Raw genomic sequence first — 6,364 nt, forward strand, 5'->3', positions numbered from 1 at the left:
ACCGAGCATGCACACACAATCTCGCCACTTTTCCACTCTACGCAAAAATAGGATTACCATTATCATCCTTTCCCCTAAAGCTCAATTTTGCCCCTAAATCTCTGCACCACCACCACCAAAAAAAAATCAAATTATTCGCTCTACAGCATTGCCTTGGCGTTCTCGATTGCGAGATTCCTACTCGAAACTAGGTGTTCGAAGGCTTGATTGTTGAGGCAATTGCAAACCTCTTTTTACACCTAAGCTTCCATCCACCTCGGGATTCAAGCTGAAGACCTTTGGATTGTTAGTCCAACTGCCTACCGGGACCTTCTGGGATCGAACCCAGGCCGACTGGGTGAGAGACAACCACGCTTGCCCCTACACCACGGTCTCTGCACCACCACCACCACTCACCCCTTTTCATCAACCTAAATGAAATGGATGAGAAAAAAGGGCATAAATCTGGCTCACGGCGCCCGGGAAAAAGGACACGAAAGTGGAAGTACGCCAAGATGAGAGACACTAAATTGAATCAGGAAGTAATTAGGTGCCAGCGAGCGACGGCCAAGACGACGTGGGTTCCGGCGTGTTTTTTTTTCTTCATTTGTTTCTGGACACGCATTTATTCAGGGTAATGCAGGGTAGTTGGATGAAATTTGGACCTTCTTAAACGAATTTTCATCTAATTTGTCAAACTTACAATCCTCTACCCTTAGGCAAATCTCAGCTGAATAAAAATCGCAGTCATAAGAGGTCGAGTCTCGTGCCCGTACAAATTAATGATGTATACATAATCGTATCAGCTTAATTCCCCGGCCTGTCCGGAAGTGAGACCCTGACGGATGTGTACCGAAAACAACTGACGCAGGACGGTTTTGGGTTGCGTCTTGCCAGAAAGAAGAAAGGGGTTTAAGAGGGAGTTGAAGGAAGTGAATGCCGTTGATAAGATGGAGAAGGCGCGAAAAAGAGTCATTATGGCGCGCGAATTAATGGCCAGAATGGATGAATGGTTGATTTGTGAAGTGAAAGATTGCATTAGCACGTGGGCAAGTAACTGGAAGTTAGGGAGGTTGAATGTGCTACGAAGGCAAGTAGAAACGATATTTTTTAATCAAATATTAAAGCGTCTTGATTATTCCATAAACCTTCTATTCAATGACTGAGCATTTACTTTTGTGTTCTTGCTCAAAAACTGCTGATTTTTAACACTCATAAAAAACCGCAACCAAACCAAATTTAGTCGGACATCAAAGTCTAAATGATTATAAATTCGTACAATTTGTCACCACTCCGCAGTGCTCAACGCTGAGTTCATTGCAAAAATGTTCCACCGCGAGTTTTCCACCTCTCGAGAATCGCTCTTCTTATTTTCCTGCACCGTTGTCGTTGTCGTCAACTCTGTGGAGGTCCTCCTTTCGCGCCCAATGACGAGGAAAATATTTAATATTCATTTATTCTAGCCAGTGGGTATTTTGCACAGAGCTTTCCACTTTTTGTTGCACCACCGAGAGCCCAGCTTGGCTGCGGTGAAAGAATGAAATCACCACAGAGATAGATAATGAAGATTGCAGCTTCATCCCGACCCACTCCCCCACCTTCTTGAGATGAAGTTATCGGATGCTGGGCCAAAGCCCACCGAAAATACCGATGCTGCTGCTGCCGCTGCAGGCTGCGGGTAGAAATTCGTTAAGGAGAAGTTGCAAATTTTCTCTTGATTGAAGTTATTTTTTCCTGCATTCGTCGCATTTCCCCCGACCCCCATCCTCGACCCCCGCCCAATTTATGCATCTCGAAAAACTATACGCTTTCCCCCGAGGGTTCCTTAGCGCTGAGAAATCGGGGAAAAATTTCTACAGATTTTAAGACAACTCTTGTTCAATCCACACCTCCCACCATCCTCACGACCGGTCCATTAAAATGCGAATGGATAAGTCTTTGCTCGAGTGAAGATTGTTTTCCATTCGCCACCCCACTTTAACAAATTCAAGAGTGAGGGGGGTGGGAATATCTGCAAGTGAAATTATTACAAATTGACGTATTCTCGGAGTTGAGGGGGTTTTTTATGCGTAAAATTTCCCTCCCCGAAGCTACTCTCATAAGAAATGCAGTTTTGCGCCCGAAATGGGACTTTTCCCTTCCTGGCAGGAACGTGCCATTGTGTTAGTTTTGCGGGTTGGGCAAATTGATGGTGAGTAATTAGATTAATGGATTTTCCGGGAATGATGAGCGATGACTTTTCCAACTCAAATTTGTGACGGCTTGGGGGTAAATGCGCTTTTGTGAGGAGTTTGCAGAAAGTTTAATAATAAATTCATGAATCCAAAGCTGAAAAATCTGCATTCAACTTGTTTTCAAATTAGCGAAAAGCTTTAGTCTTTGATTTATTTCATTCTTCCAATGTCTAATCTTATACCAGAGAAAAAATTAAGCTCAATACCAAATGCACAAAAAAGATAAAAGTTTAATTGAATTTTATGATTTTATGATTATATGATTTTATGATTTTTTGATTTTATGATTTTATGATTTTATGATTTTATGATTTTATGATTTTATGATTTTATGATTTTATGATTTTATGATTTATGATTTTATGATTTTATGATTTTATGATTTTATGATTTTATGATTTTATGATTTTATGATTTTATGATTTTATGGTTTTATGATTTTATGATTTTATGATTTTATGATTTTATGATTATGACACTTCGCACTTATTGTAAAAAAATAAATGGGTAATTCTCTACCAACTCACACGAAATCGGGAAAAGTTGCCCCGACCCCTCTTCGATTTGCGTGAAACTTTGTCTTAAGGGGTAACTTTTGTCCCTGATCACGAATCCGAGGTCCGTTTTTTGATATCTCGTGACGGACGGAGGGGCGGTACGACCCCTTCCATTTTTAAACATGCGAAAAAAGAGGTGTTTTTCAATAATTTGTAGCCTAAAACGGTGATGAGATAGAAATTTGGTGTCAAAGGGACTTTTATGTAAAATTACACGCCCGATTTGATGGCGTACTCAGAATTCCAAAAAAACGTATTTTTCATCGAAATTAACACTAAAAAAGTTTAAGAAATTCTCCCTTTTACCGTTACTTGACTGTAAAATTTTTTGGAACATGTCATTTTATGGGAAATTTAATGTACTTTTCGAATCTACATTGACCCAGAAGGGTCATTTTTTCATTTAGAACAAAATTTTTAATTTTAAAATTTTGTGTTTTTTCTAACTTTGCAGAGTTTTTTTTAAAGAGTGTAACAATGTTCTACAAAGTTGTAGAGCAGACAATTACAAAAATTCTGATATATAAACATAAGGGATTTGCTTATAAACATCACGAGTTATCGCGATTTTACGAAAAAAAGTTTTGAAAAAGTTACTTTTTGCGTTTCTCTTTGTTGTCGCCGTCCGTGTCTGTCGCTGGTGACCATGAACGGCCATCCCGGGCAGACGGTAATAACAAAGTTCATGCCATTTCAATAACAAATTCTGTTAAAATAACAAAAGTGTTATGGAATCTTCCTGAAAAATCCATTTTTGCAGAAGGGTCCAATAACAGTTTATGTTATCATAACAAAATTTGTTATTGGCGAGTGGCCGTGGCTGACTGGTTACGGTGTTCGCTTTATAAGCGAATGGTTCTGGGTTCGATTCTCATCTGCTCCCAACGAGAATGTTAAGAACACATAAATTTGAAATAATGAATATGAACGAAAAATCAAAGTCGCTCGAGGCGGGGTTCGATCCCCCGTCCTTTGGATAGGTAAGCAAAAATGCTAACCACTAGGCCATGACGACTTGGTGAGCTTGGACTGGAATTAGGAATACTGTTACAGAGAGCGAGTTGAGGCGCTATAACCACGGCAAATAGTGTCCAGGGCATTCGTGGAAATACAATGTCCCATCCCAGAGGGTCCCGGAGTACCAAACATTCTTAGCATGGTGCTCCCAACGAATACAACCAAATCTCGGAGCGTATGGTGGTGTGTCCCCACGCTTCTTCCTCCCCTGTCGATTCAGAATTGTGTTGTTGTTCGAACACTCTGTGCTCAAACTCAACCCAATTACGAGTCATCTCTGCGATATGGCTTTACGCAGTAGGCCTGGCCGCTTTAACGCTTGTGATGTTTCAATGCATTTCGATGCAATGGCGCACTACAAATGTTAATAAATGACAAGAAGAGTGCTAGGCGTCATCTAACCTAAGGCACTCTCCAGGATCCCTTCGAAAGATTGGCTGCGCTAGGGTCTGATTAGATTAGATTAGATTAGATTAGATCATAACAAAATTTGTTATTGGTCTGATATTGGTTGAAAGCCAAAACAACTTTGGAATAACATTTTTTGTTATGGAAGAATTACTCCAACTATTATTGGGATGATCGGATTAGTTGTTAAAATAACAAAAAATAATAACAAAGATTTGTTCGAAGAATAACTAAAAATGATATTAGTCTGTTATTACAATAACAATTGAATAACAAGAAAATCATAACAACAAATAACAAATCTTGTTATAAATAACATAAAATGTTATTGGCCTAGTATTTTCAAATATCAAAAAATGTTATTCCCACGTTATTTCCGTCTGCTCGGGATGATCGATGACGACCAACTTTTTCAAAACTTTTTTTTCGTAAAATCGCGATAACTCGTGATGTTTATAAGCAAATCCCTTATGTCTGTATATCAAAATTTTTGTAATTGTCTGCTCTACAACTTTGTAGAACATTGTTACACTTTAAAAAATAACCCTGCAAAGTAGAAAAAACACGAAATTTTAAAATGAAAAATTTTGTTTTAAATGAAAAAATGACCCTTCTGGGTCAATGCAGATTCGAAAAGTACATTAAATTTCCCATGCAAGAAACATTAGTTCAAGTCATCAAGATTTATTTCTTTTGAATAGATGACTTTTAGTTCAACCAAACTGCCACTCAGTTTAAACTTTTCCACTGAAACTATCCCACCAATTTGCCATAGTGTGCTCTCGCCCACCTGATAGAGGTGCAATAAAACAGCGATCCACTTAGCCGTAATGGGGGAATTAATTGCGGGACCCATTCTAAGAAACTGTCCCAACGTTCCATTCCGGCTGGGGAGGGCCCCGGGTTGGGATTGGTCACAAAACTAAGAATCCCATTTTAAACTTCCAGCACGCCCACGTCACGCACACGTGTTTTACGAGCACCAAAGCGTTGGATATCTTCTTCAAAAAGTTTCTTTTCTTCTTGGTTGCTGCTGGGAAATGTCACCTTGGAGCATTTTACCTCACTTAACACGACGACACTCTCTCGCTGTTGCTGCCCCCCCTTGAAGTTGAAACTATAATCGTTTCGTATAATTAGTTCAGCATGAAATGTTCATTTTATACCGCTCGACAGTTATGCTCACTACTTTACATGGCTTTAGATGGCGGTTTCTTCCCTCCGTGTAAGTGTGTTTGTTGTATCAGTTTCCCAAAGACCAAAGAGCAATAGGCAACACCAACAGAGAGATACACAATACACCATAAGGGTGAGGACGGGCAGGTCCTTGCGTGCAATGTCAGAAAAGGGTGCTACTTATGTTGTTGCTTTTGTTTGTGTATCTCTCTCTCCTCTAAGTGTGTGTGTATGTGAGGAAAATGTTTTCTTTGCACTGGTTCTCACACAACGCACACACACAAACTTAATATGGTTGGGAAAATCTGCTGCAGCCCAAATAGAGGAAAGTACTTCGAAGAAGGCGAAAGCCTTACTTTTCATTATTGCAAATTGTACACAATCCTGTTTACGTTTCGTCACACACACACACACACACACACACACACACACACACACACACACACACACACACCAACACTTACAAAAACACCAACGTCTTACCTTGATCACGCGATGGTTTTCCCGCAGGCTTGACTTCGGACATGTGCTTGGAAGCATCGGGGGAACGGTTGTTGTCTTCGGGTTGCATCCTTGCACCCGAAAGGTTGCTTGTCTTCAATAGGGATGGGCTGACAATGTTTATTGATTCCTATTAACTATTTTTTAAATTTATTTTTAGTTTTAGTATAGTGATTAGTGAAAGTTAATATCGTTAAGTTAATAAATTGTGTTATTTTAGAATAATTGTAAACAGAAAAATAACTTTAAAAACAAGTAATAGTCTAAGACACAGAATATTCACTGTCATTTTTTAATGAATTCAATTTTGTGAGATTCTACAGAATTTTTAAAAGCTTAATGTATGACACATTTAGCATTTTTAAATGAGATTTTGGCAATTAAAATATCAGAATAAAATGCAAAAAATTCTACAAGACGCAACACTAAATGATATATTTATCGATAGTAAAATCAATAAAATAGGTGAAATAAAATTGATCTTCTTTAATG

General features: G+C 38.9%; 1 pseudogene; it reads right to left on the reverse strand.

The window, feature by feature from the left end:
- The window catches only part of LOC120420626 (uncharacterized), a 49,368-nt pseudogene extending 43,426 nt beyond the window's left edge, over positions 1–5,942 (reverse strand).
- Positions 5,943–6,364: the final 422 nt, after the last annotated feature.

The sequence above is a fragment of the Culex pipiens genome, chromosome 3 (genome assembly GCF_016801865.2).
Source record: "Culex pipiens pallens isolate TS chromosome 3, TS_CPP_V2, whole genome shotgun sequence".
Classification (NCBI taxonomy): domain Eukaryota; kingdom Metazoa; phylum Arthropoda; class Insecta; order Diptera; family Culicidae; genus Culex; species Culex pipiens.